Genomic DNA, 19806 nt, shown 5'->3' with positions numbered 1-19806 from the left:
GCCCTGCTCTGAGCCTGACCAGGGGCTGCACCTAAGGATTGGGTGTGCCCTCTGCCACCCGGAGCAGGCCTAAGCCAGCAGGTCGTTATCTCCCGAGGGTTCCCAGACTGCCAGAGGGCACAGGCCGGGCTGGGGGACCCCCCTCCTCCCCCCGAGTGCACACATTTTTGTGCACCGGGCCTCTAGTCCTATATAATAAAAGCCTAATATGCTAAGTGTCCGGTTGACCTGTCAACCATTCAACCAATCAAAACATAATATGCTAATGATATGCTAAGGCCACTCAACAACTCTCTATGATGTGCACTGACCACCAGGGAGCAGATGCTCCAACCAGTAGGTTATCTTGCTGCTGGGGTCCAGCTGATCGGGACTGAACGAGACGGGCTGGACATGCCCTGAAGCCCTCCCATGGTCCCTCTCCAGCTGGCAAACCTCCTGCATCCTTCCCTGGCCCTGATCATGCACCGGTGGGACCCTCAGCCTAGCCTGTGCCCTCTCGCAATCGAGGACCTCTTGGAGGATGTCGGACAGCTGGTTTTGGCCTGATCACACAGGCCAGGCTGAGGGACCCCACTGGTGCACGAATTCATGCGCTGGACCTCTAGTATGGTTATAAGTGATTATCTCTCACTTGCTGAAGATCTTTATAATATAGAGTTTGAAAGTTTTCAAATCTCAGGCCAAGTCACTCCGAAGCCCAATTCATGCGCTGGACCTCTAGTATGGTTATAAGTGATGATCTCTCACTTGCTGAAGATCTTTATAATGTAGAGTTTGAAAGTTTTCAAACTCAGGCCAAGTCCCTCCGAAGCCAATGTTAGACTCTCAATTCATCAAAACTTCCCTTTCTTCTTCTTTTAGGGATCATTATTCTGCAATCTTCTCACCCTCTGCTGGTTATCGGTGGGACCCTCAGCCTAGCCTGTGCCCTCTCGCAATCGAGGACCTCTTGGAGGATGTCGGACAGCTGGTTTTGGCCTGATCACACAGGCCAGGCTGAGGGACCCCACTGGTGCACGAATTCATGCGCTGGACCTCTAGTATGGTTATAAGTGATGATCTCTCACTTGCTGAGATCTTTTATAATGTAGAGTTTGAAAGTTTTCAATCTCAGGCCAAGTCACTCCGAAGCCCATGTTAGACTCTCAATTCATCAAAACTTCCCTTTCTTCTTCTTTTAGGGATCATCATTCTGCAATCTTCTCACCCTCTGCTGGTTATCTTAAGAGCCAATTTAGAAACATAAAGGTACACACTGTGAAATCCACAAGATGAGTATACCCATAAAATATCTATGTGTCCTGAATAATCTTTTCTCTTCACATCAGTTGTATATAGAGTGGGAGGGGTTTTAATAGATACTTCAAATTACAAATTGCAACATGTCATGGGTCTTAAAGGTGAATATATAAAACTGTCAAGAGTCCTGTGTTTCATCTCTAATGAAGAGGCTGTTTACTTGAAAGCTCAGAGGGTCAGACTGAATCCCTTAGCTTGAGAATCTGGGTACTGAATCTTCATCAGGTAAATATAATTGGATCAATTATATTTAAGAATGTTATTAGTTTATTTGAAAATTGTTTTTTCTTTGTTCATTTGTGTATACATCTTTGTTTCAGGGGAATTCAAATTTCTTAACCTTAGTTACTGAAATATGTTTTGCTGCCTTTGCTGAGAATGTAACATTAATATTAAATTATTCTTACATAATTATAATGACATAGACAAGGTTATAATTTAGATAAATTCTTACAGATTGACCAAGATAAGAAAAATCAGATGGTTCTTTAGTTTGTTCTCCTTTTACCAAACTGGAAACTTGGGAGATTATTATGATTTAATGTACAGATTAGTTCACTCTGTCAGAACTTTTATTTTTGAAAAACATGTGTAAGTCTTATCTGTCATTTCCCTTAAACAGTAAGTAATGGCTTGAATGCTGCTAAATTCTCTCAGCATGGAAGGGGGGCTGTAGAGGGGGAGAGAGTAGGGTTTTTGCTGGTGGGGTTGGAAGCTTTATTAGTTCTAGGTTTTCTAATAATAAAAATTTGGATTGTGTAAGTATTTGAAGAAATGCTCTTTGCTCTGCTAGTGGATTTATGGAAATAAATGATGCAAACAGACATCTAATTCTGGACAAAATTTTAAATAATACACTCCACAAATAGCATCACAAGTCATACAATTAGATTTATCTGAATGTTTTCTGTAGACTTTCCAGTAAAATGACAAAGTGGAAGAGGATCGGACTGTCCTCTGAATATTCATAATCAATTGTATGCCTGTCCTCTTTTGGTCAACACAAGGGTAGGGAGCTTGGCACTATTCAAATGCCCATCCACCTGCACCCGTGAGGCTGTAAAGAGAAGTAAAGAGTCTTATTCTTTTCACTTCTTTCTAGTTACATTTGAAGTTTCCTCTTTCAGTTACCTGAAAATATCTTATTTTTATGCACGTCCTGAATATAGTAAACATAAGGTTGACTATATAGATAGACTAAAACTAAATAACTGTTTTACCTATATAAGTATTTGATTCAAATACTTATATTGAAAACAAAAATTTCATTTTAATGACAAGTTAAGTGCCTAATTTTATCCTCATATAATTGGAAATAGAATTTAAAACAAATTGCTACAAATAGGGATTTACAGTGAAAATGTCAACTCAGCATTCCTTTTTTTCCTGAGATATCACATCTTTTAAGTGAAATCATCTGTAGAGCAAGAGTTAAGGGAGGAAAATGGAGGAATGGAGGGAATGCTTTCTGATAAATCAACTACATACTCAACATGAATCGTCAAATTTAATATTTTAAAAATTCATGAAGAAATAAGTGATGCCAAATGTGCTTTAAGGAGAATGTCTGTTGAAATGATATTAATGGTAAGGCAGAATATAGCAAGGTGAACCACACTGATAATATTAAATTACCCCAAGAGGTTCACCAGTCAGAATCCCTGTGCAGAAATCTGCTTGCCAACTGTCGTTCCTTTTCCCATTGGTTTAGTTAAGGGTTGAAGTTCTTCTTGAAGTTTCGTTTTTAATCATCAGATCCCGACCTTACAGTTTTCGCTGACTACTTTCCTTCAGGCTGTCTTTGCTCCTGTCAATTTAGGATTTCCAGGGAATTCTTCTTCTTTGAAATGCATATTCCAGGCTTGAAATGCTGGCATATGTACGCTGTAGAGTCATTGTGGAGGCCAAATGTTTAATTACACATGACAGCTGGAGCGGTAGGAGTCCCCGGCTTGCTGGAAAACAACGGATGCCCTCTGCAGCCTTCAGAGAAGCAGAACTTTATATATATATTTATAATTCCACATGTTATCCACAAGATTTGTTTCTCAGTATTACCAGCTAAGGCTTTAGTAAAAGTTCACCAATTCACACTTGAATACATTTAAGTAAATATAAAAGCATTTTTCTCAAACCTAACCGTACATGTTTACCACAAATGCAATTGAAAATTCTGAAGGCCTTTTATTGCCTCTAAAGGTCTTGAAAATAAAGCCAGAAAATCCATGTTAGGTTAAACAAATGATATAAAGACAAGCCATGATTCATAGGAACACATTATCAAAGAGTTAGTAATAAAAAAGGTTTGATTGTCCCGACTGGTTTGGCTCAGTGGATAGAGTGTCGGCCTGCGGACTGAAGGGGCCCAGGTTCGATTCCCGTCAAGGGCATTTACCTTGGTTGCGGGCACGTCCCCAGTAGGGGATGTGCAGGAGGCAGCTGATCAATGTTTCTCTCTCATTGATGTTTCTAACTCTCTATCCCTCTCCCTTCCTCTCTGTAAAAAAATCAATAAAAAAAAAGGTTTGATTTAAAAATGTGCAGTCTACAATTCATTAAATTATTATTAGTGTGTGCTCATCTTCTTGCAAGGTACACATTAGTGTATCTCTAACTTTTACATAATAACAATAGGGGAAGTAGTGCAAATATAATCAGAACATTTAGGTTACATACATTCTAATTAATTTTTTTTAAAAAAATTAGATTCATTGAATGGAAAATTTGCCAATAGAGATTTTCTCCCAAATATAACCCCTTTGAACATCATTAGATGATTGTGGGACATTATGTAATAATAAAAATAGTGATAGTTCACAGTTTCCAGCATTGTCTTATGCACTTAGGTGCTTCATTTAATACTGATAACCAATATCTCTACACCGAGTTTGGTACTATTTGTGTCCCATTTTACAGATGAGAAAATACAAATTCCTGAATGCCTCTCTTTCTGTCACTATACATAGGACTTAACTTTGGGGTGGGGTGAAGGGACCAAGAGTGGCACTGTATTTATTCTACTATATTTACCAGCTTGAATTTGCTAAACAGGCTTTTATGTAATGAAGTGTGGGTTAGTATCTGGTGTTTGAGAAGCAAAAAGCAACTATTTCTATTAATTCTCAATAAGTATGCATCCCCTCTGCAGTGCAAGCTAAAAGAGGACAGGATGAGCATGAGCAATGGGATAACTCTGGTGGGACTGGAAAGACACCTCCTCTAATCCTTTCTTAATTGAATAAAGGAAAATTAAATTCTGGCACTGTCTGCAGTGCATTTTGCAATTATAGTTTGTCATCAAATTTCAGAGCTTACCTGCAAAATGAAGCATTTATTTAATTTTAAATAGTAACATTTATTCATTTGCCAACTCTAAAAGTATAAAAATGTACAAACCACTTCAAATTGTAATATGTAATTTAAAAATATATTCCATTTATATAATTGTATGGGACTAGCTGGTATTTTAAGGTTTTGTGAGTAATTTCTTTAACTTATTTTAAACTAGAAATTGTTTGGAAAGATTTATTTCTCTCTCTTTCTTTCTTTTGCACCTTTAGTATATGGGGATTTGCTTTATTTTAAAATTAAATTTCAAAAGCATTACATGGTAAATGAATAAATAAAAATAGTTCAAACTTTATTGTATGCCTTAGGTAAGGGTATACCTTCTCTTATACCAGTATGAGATGCATCTCTCTGTACAGTCCATGGGAACTTCATCCAGGAATGTTACCTGGCAATGGGAATGAGAGAGTGAAAACATTTTATTGAGCACATGTTGATGAAATAAATGATTTTTAAAAAATATTTTATTTTTAAGACACTATTGTCTTCAGAAAGAGAAAAAAAAGTCTTTATAGCTGCCAGGAATTGAGATTCAACCATTAAAGACCATCACCAAGTCTAATTTGATCGAACTTATATTACGATAATAAAGAAAGAAACAAACCTAACTACCAAAGTTTTTTTATACCCTGAGCAGAGGTGGGAAAGAGCCTGATAAAACTGAAAAATAAGTGAAGGAAGAAAATGGCAGCCAAACAGGTAGACATGTTATGCACCTTGTCCTGGAGCCAGACTGAAAAAATAACTAAATCAGAGAACATCCATCAGGGTTAAAACATTAAACACAGCTGAGGATAGAATTTTCAACAACGAAGGGCAGAGGACACCTGGAGAATTGTCTGTGTACATTTGTGTTCTGTTCCTTTTGTGTTGTGTCTTGTCTTGTTGTAGTTTGTGCTGTTAGGACACCGCCTCCACAATGGTTGGCACAACATAATAGAGAACAAGCCACATAACCAGATACCCTGACAGGAGACTCCATCCATGAATGGGACAATAACATTCAAGACCAAACTACATCAAGAGAACACAAATATCTCAAATAGGTGGCATCCCTAGACTACCCAGCCCAGAAGACCTGAGAGACTGCACCACTGGGTTCCACAAAACATTTACTACATTAGACAAAGTCAAAAAATCTGGGTGGCATAGCAGTTTGATCTAATACAAAAAAAAATTACAAAGGAACAGAAAAATGGGGAGACAAAGTAAAATATATGATAGAAAAGAAGGAATCACCAGAAAAGGAACAAAATGAAATGGAGGCAAGCAATTTGTCAGAGAAAGAATTCAGAGTAATGGTTATATGAATGCTCAAAGGGCTGGACAAGAAATTCACCAACATGTGTAAAAAATCAAGTGGAAATTAAGACTGACATAGCTGCAATAAAGAATACCCTGACCCTAGATCAGGGGTCCTCAAACTTTTTAAACAGGGTGCCAGTTCACTGTCCCTCAGACCATTGGAGGGCCGGACTATAGTTAAAAAAAACAAACAAACTATGAACAAATTCCTATTTTGAAGTAAAAAAAAACAAAACAGGAACAAATACAATATTTGTATTTGCATGTGGCCCGCGGGCCATAGTTTGAGGACCCCTGCCCTAGATGGTTTGGCTCAGTGGATAGAGCATTGACCTGCAGACTGAAGGGTTCCAGGTTTGATTCCAGTCAAGGGTATATGCCTGGCTTGCAGACTCAATCCCCAGTAGGTGGAGTGCAGGAGGCAGCCAATTAATGATTGTGTCGCATCATTGATGTCTCTATCTTGCTCTCCCTCTCCCTTCCTCTCTGAAGTCAATAAAAATATATATATATTTTTAAAAATGACATCCTAGAAGGTTTCAACAGTAGACTGGAAGAAGCAGAGGACCTAATAAGTGAGTTAGAAGACAAGGCAGAATAAAACACCCAAGCAGAGCAGCAACAAGGACTACAAAAAACAAACAAACAAACAAAAACTTAAAAAGCAGAAGAGCCTAAGGGAGCTTTGGGAAAACATGAAATGAAACAACATCCACATAATAGGGGTTCCAGAAGGTGATGAAGCTGAGCAAGGAATAGAAAACCTATTTGAAGAAATAATGACAGAAAACTTCCCTGAGTTTGGGGAGAAAAAAAGTCACACAAGTCTAAGAAGCCCACAGAGTCCCAAACAAGATTAACCCCAAAAGACTGACACCAAGACACATCATAATTAAATTGGAAAACATCAATGACAAAGTAAGAATCTTAAGGACTGCCAGAGAGAGACAGACATCTACCTACAAGGGATCTCCCATTAGACTATCAACTCATTTCTTACAAAAACACATCAGGCCAGAAGGAAACGAGATGAAGTATACAAAGTGATGCAAAGTAAGGGACTGAATCCAAGAATACTATACCCAGCAAGACCATCATTCAAAATAGAAGGGCAAATCAGGAGCTCTGCAGACAAAAAAGGGCAAGGGAGTTTATTACCACCAAGCCAGCAATGCAAGAAGTGCTAAAGGGACTGCTGTAAAAAGAAGAAAGGGAAAAGGAACATAGGCATAAAGAATAAAAATGGCAACAAACAAGTATCTATCAATAATAACCTTAAATGTAAATGGATTAAATGTTCCAATCAAAAGACATACAGTGCCTGAATGGATAAGAAAACAAGACCCATATATATGCTGGCTACAAGAGAACCACCTCAGAACAAAGGACACACAGACTGAAAGTGAAGGGATTAAAAAAAAAATTAAGGCAAATGGAAATGAAAAAAACAAAAAACCAAAACCTGTGGTAGTAATATTTATATCTGACAACAATGACCTCAAAATGAAGGCCATAACAAGATGTAAGGAAGACCACTTCATGATAGTAAAGAGATCCATTCAACCAGAGGATATAACTGGTAAACATATATGCACCATGCACCCATTACAGGAGCAACCAAATACAAAAAAACACCCAAAACAAACAAACAAAAAACACGAACAAAACAACAACAAAAAAGCTTCTGGAAGATATCAAGGGAGAGATGGACAGCAATATAATCACAGTAGGAGATAATACCCCACCACTGGCACCACTGGATAAATCCTCTAGACAAAAATCATCAAAGAAACAGCAATTCTAAATGACTCACTAGATCAGATGGAATTAATTGAAATCTTCAGGAAATTTCACCTCAAAGCTATGAAATATACATTCTTCTTAAGTGCACATGGAACATTTTCAAAGATAGACCACATGTTAGGACACAGGCTAAGTTTCTACAAATTCAAGAAGATGGAATCATATCAAGCATCTTCTCAGATCACAATGGCATAAAATTAGTAATCAACTACAATAAAAGCAATAAAAATCAATCAAACACATGGAGGCTAAATCGCATGCTATTAAACAATGACTGGGTTACCAAAGAGATCAAAGAAGAAATAAAAACATTCTAGAAACAAACAAAAACAAACAGCAATCCAAAATCTATGAACACAATGAAAGCAGTCCTGAGAGGGAAGGTTATAGCACTACAGGCAGACCTCAAAAAACAACAAAAATTGGTAATACGTTATCTAACCCTACAACTTTAAGAACTAGAAAGAGAGCAACAAGAATTAGAAAAGCCTAGAGTAAGTAGAAGGAAGGAAATAATGAAGATCAGAGCAGAAATAAATGATATAGAGCCCCCCCCAAAAAAAAACCCCAAAAAAACCCCACAAAAACAATATAAAAGATCAATAGAACCAAGAGTAGGTTCTTTGAAAAGAGAAACAAGATTGATGAACCTCTAGCAAGGCTCATGAAGAAACAAAGAGATAGGACCCATATAAACAAAATCAGAAATGAAAGAGGTAAAGTAACAACCGACCCCACAGAAATACAAAGGATTGTAAGAAAGTACTATGAAGAACTCTATTCCAAAAACCTGGACAACCTAGATGAAATGGAAATATTCCTAGAAAAAGAAATATTCTAAAACTCAATCAGGAAGAATCAGAAAACCTGTATAGGCCTATAATTACCGATGCAATTGAAACAGTTACAAAAAAAAAAACTCCCAGCAAACAAAAGCCCTGGTCTGGATGGCTTCACAGGGGAGTTTTACCAAACATTCAAAGAAGAACTAACACTGATCCTTCTCAGACTATTCCAAAAAATTCAAGAGGAAGGAACACTTCCAAGCTCTTTCTATGAAGCCAGTATTACCTTAATCCCATACCTAGATAAAGACACTACAGAGAAAGAGAATTACAGTCCAATATCCCTAATGAACATAGATGCTAAAATCCTCGGCAAAATATTAGCAAATTGCATCCAGCAATGTATTAAAAAAATCATACTCCATGACCAAGTTGGATTTATTCGGGGGACACAAGACTGGTACAAATCCACAAATCAATAAACATGATACATCACATAAAAATAATTGAAAGACAAAAACCACATGATCATATCAATTGATGCAGAAAAAGCATTTGACAAAATCCAACACCCTTTTTTGATAAAAACTCTCAGCAAAGTGGGAATAGAGGGATCATACCTCAACATAATAAAAGCCTTATATGACAAAACTACAGCCAACAACATACTCAAAGGGTAAATAATAGAACCATTTCCCATAAGAACAGAAACAAGACAGGGATGCCCACTTTCACTATTCCTATTTGACATAGTGTTGGGAGTGCTAGCCATAGTGTTCAGACAAGAAGAATAAATAAAAATCCGGTAAAGGTTTAACCTCTGAAATTTATAGGGAACTCATGCAACTTAACGAACGGAAGATAAACAATCCAATAAAAAAATGGGCGAAGGACCTAAAAAGACACTTTTCAAAGGTGGACATACAGAAGGCCAAGAAACATGAAAATATGCTCAAGGTCACTAATCATCTAAGAGATGCAAATCAAAACAATAATGAGGTACCATCTCACCTGTCAGAAAATGGCTATCATCAACAAATCAACAAATGACAAGGCCTGGTGAGGATGTGAGGAAAAAGGAACCCTAAAAGGAACCCTCATGCACTGCTGGTGGGAATGCGGACTGGTGCAGCCACTGTGGAGAACAGTATGGAGTTTCCTCAAAAAACTAAAAATGGAACTCCCATTTGACCCAGTGATCCCACTTCTGGGCATATATCTCAAGAAACTAGGAACACCAATCAGAAAGGATATATGCACCCCTATACTCATAGCAGCACAATTTACAATAGCTAAGATTTGGAAACAGCCTAAGTGCCCATCAGCAGATGAGTGGATTAAAAAACTGTGGTACATCTACACAATGGAATACTACACTGCTATAAAAAAGAAAGAACTCTTACCATTTGCAACAGCATGGATGGAGCTGGACAGCATTATGCTAAGTGAAATAAGCCAGTCAGAGAAAGATAAATATCACATGATCTCACTCATCTGTGGATTATAATGAACAACATAAACTGATGAACAAAAATAGATCCAGAGATATGAAAGCATCGAACTGTCAAACCTCAGAGAGAAGGCAGGGGAGGGGAGCAGTGGTTAAGAGTTCAACCAATGGACTTGTATGCATACATATACCAGTAAGGAGAACCCATGGACACAGACAGTAGGGGGTGAGGGCATGTGCTTCGGGGATGGGAGCGGGAAGGGAGAGGTCAATGGGGGAAAAGGGAGACATATGTAATACTTTCAACAATAAAGAATTTAAATATAAAATTAAATAAATGGAAAATAAGCTGGGTCATTATCAGCTGGGCAGAATTTTCAGAAAAAAATGCTTTACCTTTCAAGGTTAAACTAGATAGGTTTTGATTCATTTTAAGAAATTAAATATTTAGTAGTAACTGATCTGAATACTTTAGTCCAATCTCTCCTCCCTAATGTTTTTCTAAATTTTCCGGGTATAAAATTATCTGGTAATGTAGACAGAATAAGAAGTATGATCTTAGTCATCTGAATAGCAGAATCAGGCAATGCTGCCAGGAGCTTCTCATACAACTATCAGTTCACGCAGACAGTCTCCATTTTCACCATTCTAGTGCCTTTGTTAATAGTGTTAACACAAGAAACATTCAAATCTGTGAAGAATTTTTCTGAGTTTATTTGAGGCAAACTGTCAACAAATGCTGGGAAGCAATCTCAATCTATTGGAATAATGCTCCAGAGAATGGCAGTTTTCATCTATTTTTATACATTGCAATCAAAGGAGGGGACATAGGTGGGTTACATGAAGTCCATTGGTGATGGATTAGAGAGACAGGAGAAAGCAAAACAGGGAAACCTTTGGGATTGGGTAAAAAATAAAATGTTAGAGACATACCGCTTTTACAGGATAGTTAACAGTCAACAATTAACTCAATAATAATGAGGGGTTTGTGGTCTCAGGGGGGGGGGGGTGAGGGGTTCTGTGCTTTGAGGGGTCTGGAAAAAGGAAGATTACTTTGGCATTCCAATCATGTTATCATAGATGCAAAAAGACAATTGACAGGGTCAGTTAAGATGAAGATTGGCTTTTGTCAGGGAAGCCACCTGCCTAGGACATGACTACCCACCATAATCTGCTTTTAGGTTTCAAAATATTTAATTTCAGACCATCCTCTGTAGTTGTTTAAGTCTCTGAGTTTGCGAGGCTGCCACACAGGCCTTCCCTGAGCCTGTCAGGTTAGAATGTGGCCCCTTTCCATCCACAATAGCACATGTGCTTCAGGTAAATAACTCTATCTCTTGATAAAAATGTGAACACTAAATGTGATGGGTACATCTTTTTAAATTAGGAAAATACCTTTATTATTTTTGAAATGTTCCAATATTCAGTGTAAAAACCACGATAGTGGCTTCTTCACTTCACAAATTATAGAAAATTACTTTCCACGTTCTTCACAGAAACCCCTCTCCCCCTCCCCACCCATTAGACAGGGCTCCATTATGGCTGAAACAGGCAGGGAGGAGGGGCAGACAATATGGCAAGTAGAACCAAGGCTCTCTGGGCAGCCAGAGGCTTTTCCTGCCCAGGCTGAGTCCCAAAGACCTGTGAGCCCTTGAGGGAGGCTCAGTCCACGCGTATCTGTGACACACTGAGGCAGGCCTCTGTCTTGAAGGCTGACAGTGGCAGAGGGTCTATGGCGTGGCACTTGTGGCTGATGGATACATTTTAATTCCGTACATGTAATACTTAAATATGTCAAAGTAAGCTGATTTTATGTAATTTTAATGTTTTTAAAATATAGGCAAAAGTTTAATATCCACTATTTGAGAGGTCTATAATAATAAAAGGGTAATATGCTAATTAGACTGGACAGCCAAACAACCTTTCAGATATCCTTCCGGATGACCTTCCGGATGAAGCCAGGGCTGCGAGGGCTGAGGGCAGCCGCTGCAGCTGCAAGGGCCGAGTCCCTTGCACAAGTTTCATGCATCGGACCTCTAGTATATAATACATATACATCAACATTTATTAGTAGAAAAAATATAGCCAAATGCTGTGAAGTCCACTTGAAGGGTTTTAAATTCTATACCCTAAAATAATGATCTTAAAATTTAGAAGTGGTTTTCAATTGACCAAACAATGGAAAGAATCGGTCAGAGAAAGAAACATTTGGATACCTTTGTGTTTTCAAGCTTTCATTGAAAATTATCTGAAAAAAAAAATAGTATTAGATCCATAGAATCTACACAACAAATGGTGTCACGCAAAAAGTGACCACTTTGGAATAAAAAGACCTTTTGTCTTTGTTCTAGCACTATTAAGCTAAGGAAATACTGGACTTTTGGCAAGTCACTTACTCTCTCTGTGACTTAATTTGCACATCTGTGCAGTAGAAAATATAAATACCTACCATATAGAATACCTTTTCCCCTCACTGGGACTGACCTGCTAGTTTTGGAGGCAATCGAATGGTTAATCTTACTGGTTCTCTGGCATAACTGAGGGTCATTTGCAGACTATTTTCTTTGTGGTCCAACCAAGAGGGTGCCATTTCACTCTAGTCTGAAATGGTCAAGAAGAAACATAATCCCCTCTCCTCTCCTCTCCTCTGGCTGGGGTGGTCACTCAGCCTCCAGCAGGACTATGATTTCACAGAAAGTGAAATGTACAGTCATAGGCATTGGATTTCACTACATTCACTTCCCACGAAGGACGGTCGGCTGCAGGAGGACTTGCCTTTGGATTTTCTCTTCACACTGAGCTAATTCTCCCCCCTCAGCTTCCTGCTTGGACTGTCTCTACTCCTCTCTTCAACTTCTTCAGACTAACTTGTTGGCCCCTCATAATGCTTCACAATCCCAACACAAGAATGTCCCCAGGCTTGGTTTCTTCCCGGGCCCCTAACGTTGAGCACTCCGGACCTCAGCCTCGGAAGCACAGGTTTTTGCACCTGTCTGAACAGTCTCACTGACCTTGGTGGACTCTAGTTTTCCATCCAGTAAGAGAGAGGAGAGATGTGGGCCTATGGGTTCCCTTACTTAGTGACTCAGTGAGAAGACACACCATTGAAAACACTTAACTCTTTTGGAAGTCAACAGACCCTCTTGGACAAATAGGCACCCCTTTTAGGGATGACAAACTTAGTTTCATTTATCATTTTGGAACCTGGTAATGTCATGTACACACATGAAAAAACAAAGCTAAATTGCTCTCATGGTGCCACCAGCTCCTGGTTAATTCTATTTAGTTAGCACCTTCCCTCCCCCACTGAGGGACAGAGATTGTCAGTTTTTCCAGCCACTCTCATAGGCTATGATCGCACATGAACATAGCCAAGAGAGTTGCACGAATGAAATATTGTTATTGGGGAAATGAGGGCTAGTTTGCATCTGTATCCTCAAATCTAAGATGTCATTATCGTATAATAGACATCATTGTTTTACGAACCAGGAAGACAGAAAAACAATGCTGTCATTAACTCTGATAAAACAGTGATTTTTAAAATACGTCCCAATTTCAGAATTCTTAAAATGAAATAATTATGTATCTTGGAATCTATGAAAGATAGAAAATAAGGAAAATGCACATTTACCCAATGGGATACTAGCAAAGCAGACTTAGGTGACATGTAAGCATTATTTCTTAACATGTAGCAGAATAAATCATTGTTACATAATATACAATAGATTTTGTTTGAATATTATAATTGAGCTCACGTAGCTCTTTCCAGAACTGGCCAACTTATTTGTATAGAATATCAGCTTAATTTTTGTTTCCACCTTAAATTCCTTTGCCTGAAATTTTTTTCCTGAGATAGGCTTACTTTTGCTACTAAAAACTTTTAAACTTATAAAAAAGGGTATTTTCTTTTTCTTCTTCTTCTTTTTTTTTTAGTAATAATAAAAGAAGTATGGTGTGTGTGTGTTTGTGTGTCTGTGTGTGTGTGTGCGCACGCGCGCGCACAGGCATGTGTTTTAGGGAATCAAGGCGTACATGTGTGTGTTTGTGTGTGTGTGTGTCTGTGTGTGTGTGCGCACGCGCGCGCACAGGCGTGTGTTTTAGGGAATCAAGGCGTACCTAAGGCCATAACGAAGCTATTACTCTGTTTGTGCCTATTTACTTAATGAGCTTATGGGTCCAGAAGGAGCCCTCTTGTCAGTATTCTCCTTAGTGTCTAATCCTAGGGTTTGCATTCAATCTGGGGTCTGCAGTAACTACTGTATATAGATACTTAAGAAACTTTACTATATATTATTCCTGAAATACTAAGAAGTTATAGATAAGAATCTTAAGTGGCGACTTTTTAGAAGTATACTAAAATGACAGTAAAAAAAGAACATCTAGTGACATGGCTATGGATTAACTAGAGAATATTAAAAGCCTTTGACATTTTAAGAATGGCTTTAAAAATAAAGAATGTGTTTAGACTTAGCATCATTCGTTTTCTTAACAATTTTATGTTTCTTTTGAGATGAATGAATGTCTTATGTTTTATTTTTCTTATTTTTCAATAAAGGAAAAATAATTTCATCTCTATTTAGACTATCTCCAATCCTTAAAGATTAAAAAATACTCACTAGTTTCTTTGAAACCATTAAGTATACAGTGAAATTTTTTTACCCTGAGAGTACTGGCTGGGTGTTTAGGAATCACACGTTTGTGAGTTTAAGGAATCCTCGCCTGGCCTCTAATTTACTACAGATTCAGAAATATATGTGTTGATCTACGTGCCCAACCTCAATAGGCCTGTGCGTGAGAAATAGCATGGGGAGTGACACAAAGAAGCAAAGTCAGACACCTGCCTGGTCACTGTTGACCCACCACACTTAATTACATTTTCAGTCCCAGATTTCCACAGTTCCACGCGGATTTATATGTTTTATCCAGCAAATACTACACCTGCATTCAATTAATGAAGCAAAACTCAACTTTGTTATCTGATGAACTAAGCAACCAGAACCATTGAGAAAACTGTTTTATTATTGTATTGACAAATTATCCCATTAACAACTGGCTACTACAAAAATCAATTAAAATGTTGGCTGAGAAAATAGAATATAGTGGGATAAGTAGAAGTGGAAATTAAATAGTGAGTTAATAGGTTTTGTAAAATATAGTTAATAAATTAGCAACAACCAGATCAAAACCAGAAATGTGTACTGAAAATAAGAATTCTGTATTATAACTGGGCATATGGAGCTGTTCAGGATTTAGCTCCATTTTATTTCATGCTGATGTACCTCTCAGTCCTTACATGAATATCAATGTTTCATTTTACTTTTCCTAATATCCATTTCTAATATTTCATTTTTAGTGATTCCTTACTATTATATTTGATAAACTATCTTGTAAAACATTTAATATATGAAATGAAAAAAATTTGGATGTTTGAACCTTTGGCCATGAAACTGTGACTCACTCACATGCTTACGTCAGTCATTTCTTATTCATTTAGATTATTGAGATAGACCTCATGGCCAAGAAAATGTAAGAATGACTAATATTTTGACCTTAGAAATCAAAACTAATTATTGTCTTTTGGAAAGATTTACTTTCTAAAATCTGATGATTTTTTGACATTTACTTCTGCTCTCTAAATAATCCGCTTAAACTATTCTTCAATTAAAAGTTTGTAAAAGTAGATATGCTCTATAAAGACAACATTGTGCTTGAGATGTTTAAAGATAGTTTAACTGAACCTCAAAGTGTACTTTAGGAAAGAATAATGATAATAATAATAATAACAATAATAAATCACCCCTGAATCAGATACAATGAAAGCTTAGGGAAAAACTATACTTCTTCCAAACTATATAATCTTTAATGGCATTAAAGCTCTCTAACAACTTGGTAAGTGTTGTTTTGGAGGGTGGAGGAAATTAATTTCAGAGTCAGTGATGTAATACATATGAAAGTAACTTAGAAATGTATAATTTTAAAACGTGAAAGAGAAGAAAAAATAATTTTGTCACTGAGCACATGCTGATTGGTGCATAAAATTGTCAGTATGTTATCTTTGGCTATAAATAGCACTGCTGATGGCAGAAAGCAGACATTTGTTTAATGATACCTGATCTTTGTCATTCAGATAAGTAAGAGATTTTTTTTTTCTTTTGAAAGATGTCATCAGTCAGTTTTGAAGAGAGAACATTGATAATCAAGTGAAAGAACAATTCCAAAAGAGGGAAAGAAAGGCAAGAGGAAGTTCCAACAATTGTACACCATTCAATCTCTGAATAGGTCTGTTTCACTCCCAAGAGTACAGAGACACTAACTTGAATACAAAAAGTAACAATAGTCCAGCCGGCCGGTGTGGCTCAGTGATAGAGCATCGACCCATGAAACAGGAATTCACAGTTTAATTACCCAGGGAACATGCCCAGGTTGTGGGCTGGATCCCCAGTAGGGATGTGCAGGAAGCAGCTGATCAATGATTATCTCTAAGCATTGATGTTTCTATCTCTCTCTCCCTCTCCCTTCCTCTCTAAAATCAATAAAAATATTTTTTTTAAGTAACAATGAAAGGCAGAGAAAAAAGAAGGCCTAGAACAGTGATGGCGAACCTTTTGAGCTCAGCGTGTCAGCATTTTGAAAAACCCTAACTTAACTCTGGTGCCGTTTCACATATAGAAATTTTTTGATATTTGCAACCATAGTAAAACAAAGACTTATATTTTTGATATTTATTTTATATTTAAATGCCATTTAACAAAGAAAAATCAACCAAAAAAATGAGTTCACGTGTCACCTCTGACACGCATGTCATAGGTTCGCCATCACTGGCCTAGAAACTCCCAGATGATGTGCAACCCAAATCCATGCTACAGATTATAAATCTAAAATAACCACAATAAAATTTGTCATTAACATAGTGCATCCAATTAATACTTTCTAATTATATCCATAATGTTCCTACATATATTCCTTTCTGGTTCTTTTAATAACATCCTTTAGTTTCCTTTGTTTCATAAATATCTTAAATGATTTAGCAAATAGTTAGATATTTACATTTAGTTTTCCAGTAAATTTATATGATTATGAACAATATAGAAGAGGCATCCTAGCTCCTTCTTTGAACTCTCTTCTAACCCTTGCCCGTTAGCCAGGTTGGGTGGCTACCTAACTGATTTAGGTAGCCACCCAAATCAGTGTCTGATTCCCATGGATTGTCTTTGATACATTATATTGCACCCTTCAACACACATCCAAGTGCTACCTGTTTTTTAAGTCTAGCTCATATTTCTTTCCTACATTAAGCCACTCCTCTGCATTCCTGTGAGGGGTTGGCTGTCACTTCTCACAACTTTTCTATCAGGTGAAATCTATGCAACTCTTCTGAGGTTCACATAACTATGCCATCCTAGGAAAGCACAAGAATCCCAGAAAAGTGCTGTATTACTTGTCCTTTACGGGCTGGGGATAAAGTGGAAAGATGTTGCAGTTAAATGAATTCCCACATCTTAGTGGAGGGTAAGTGATTCCGGAGAGGCCCATCTACCTGGTAAGTGGGTAGGCTAAACCAAAGTTGGCATAATTACATTAAAAAGCATGAAAATGGAGTGTTTGATTCCAGAAAGACACTAAAAAGATTATCCACCATGATCAAGTGGGATTTATTCCTGGGGTGCAAGGTTGGTACAATATCTTCAAATCAATCAATGTAATATACCACATAAACAAAATAAAGGATAAAAATCACATGATCATATCAACAGATGTAGAAAAAGCTTTTGATATAATCCAGAACCCATTTATGATAAAAACTCTCAGAAAAATGGGAATAGAGGGAACATATCTCAACACAATAAAGGCCACATATGACAAACCCTCATGGAACATCACACTCAGAGGGGAAAAAAACGGAAAGCATTTCCCTTAAGATCGGGAACAAGACAGGGAAGTCCACTTTCACCACTCTTGTTCCACAAAGCACTAGGAGTCCTAGCCACAGCGATCTGAAAAGATGAAGAAACACAATCCGTCCAAATTAGAGAGAAGTAAAATTGTCATTATTTGTAAATGACATAATACTGTATATTGATTCTGCCAAAGAACTACTAGAACTGATAAGTGAATTCAGTAAAGTAGCAGGATACAAAATAAATATCTAGAAATCAGCTATATTTCTATACTACATAAAGAACTACAAGAAAGGGAAAATAAGAAAACAATCCCATTTACAATTGCATAAGAAAACCCAAAAACCTAGTAATAAGTTTACCAAGGATGTAAAAGATCTATACTCAAAAAATTATGAGAAAGAAATTTAAAAAAGATACAAATATCAGAAGCATATACTGTGTTCATGGAGAGAAAGAATTAACATCATTAAAATGCCTATACTACCCAAAACAATCTATAGGTTCAATGCATTTTCTATCAAGATACCAATGGTGTATTGTACAGAACTAGAACAAGTATTTCAAAAATTTATATAGAACCACAAAGAACCCCAAATAGCCATTGAGAAAGAAGAACAAAGTTGAAGGAATCATGTTACCTGATATCAAACTATACTACAAGGCCAAATGAATCAAAACACCCTGGCATCAGCATAGAAACAGACATGTAGGTCAATGGAACAGAATACAGAGCCCAGAGAGAAATTCATGTTGGTATTCTGCAAAGGAGGCAAGAGCATACAATGGGGTAAAGATTGTCTATTGAATAAATGGATTTGGGAAAATTGAACAGATAGGTGAAAAAAGTGAACTTAGATCACCTTCTCACACCACACACAAGAATAAACACACAATGGATAAGAGTTAAACATTAGGCTTAAAACAATAAAAATCCTAGAAGAAAACAAGGGCAGTAAAATCTTTGACATTTCTTGTAGCAATATATATTTTTCTGATCTATCTCTTCAGGCAAGAGAAATGAAAGAAAAAATAAACAAATTGGACTACATAAAACTAAAAAGTTTTGCACAGTGAAGGAAACCATGAGCAAAATGAAAATACAACCTACTGAATGGGAAACATATTTACCAATGATACCAATGATAAGGGGTTAATGTCCAAAATATATAAAGAACTTATAAAGCTCAACACCAAAAAACAAACAGTTCAATTAAAAAATGGGCAAAGGGAAAGGGGGGTGAGCAGGTAGAACAGGGTAAATGGGGGATAAATGGTGATGGGTAAAAGATGATGGAAGGAGACTTGACTTGGGGTGGTGAACACACAATACAATATACAGATGATATATTATAGACTTGCACCCTTGAAACCTATGTGATTTTATTAACCCACTAGTGGCCCAGTGCATGATATCACATGCTGTAGACCGCCTGCCACCTCTGCAGAACCCAGCGGGAACCACAGTGTGCCTGCGGAAGCCCGTGGGAGCCAGCAGGAGCCGCAGCGCTCCTGTGGGAGCTGCAGTGTGCCCATGGGAGCTGGCAGGAGCCGCGCTGCCGCCGTGGAAGGATGGAGTGAGCTGCCGCCACCCGCTGGAGCTGGGAGGGAGCCACCACCACCGCCTGCGGGAGCCAGGGGTGGAGGAACTGAGAGGTGCTCCATGAATCTCCTGATGACCGGTCATGCATTCAGCCCCGCCCACCCACACATGCCTCACTGTGCATGCAGTCCTGCCCACCCGCAAGTGCTTGCTGCTCACACAGCTTCCTGCTGATCGGTCATTACATGTGAGGGCATGATGAACATTTGCATATTAGCCTTTTATTATATAGGATGTTACTCCCATCCTATGATGAGAGAAACATCAATCGGTTGCTTCCTATATGCGCTCTGACCAGGGATCAAACCCAAA

General features: G+C 37.7%; 1 pseudogene; it reads left to right on the top strand.

The window, feature by feature from the left end:
- LOC106727364 overlaps window positions 1-19558 on the top strand; it is a 29490-nt pseudogene extending 9932 nt beyond the window's left edge.
- Window positions 19559-19806: the final 248 nt, after the last annotated feature.

This window comes from Myotis brandtii, unplaced genomic scaffold, assembly GCF_000412655.1.
Source record: "Myotis brandtii unplaced genomic scaffold, ASM41265v1 scaffold415, whole genome shotgun sequence".
NCBI classification, from domain to species: Eukaryota; Metazoa; Chordata; class Mammalia; order Chiroptera; family Vespertilionidae; genus Myotis; species Myotis brandtii.
Note: the sequence above shows the minus strand (reverse complement) of the source record. Positions and strands in the feature narration are given on the sequence as shown.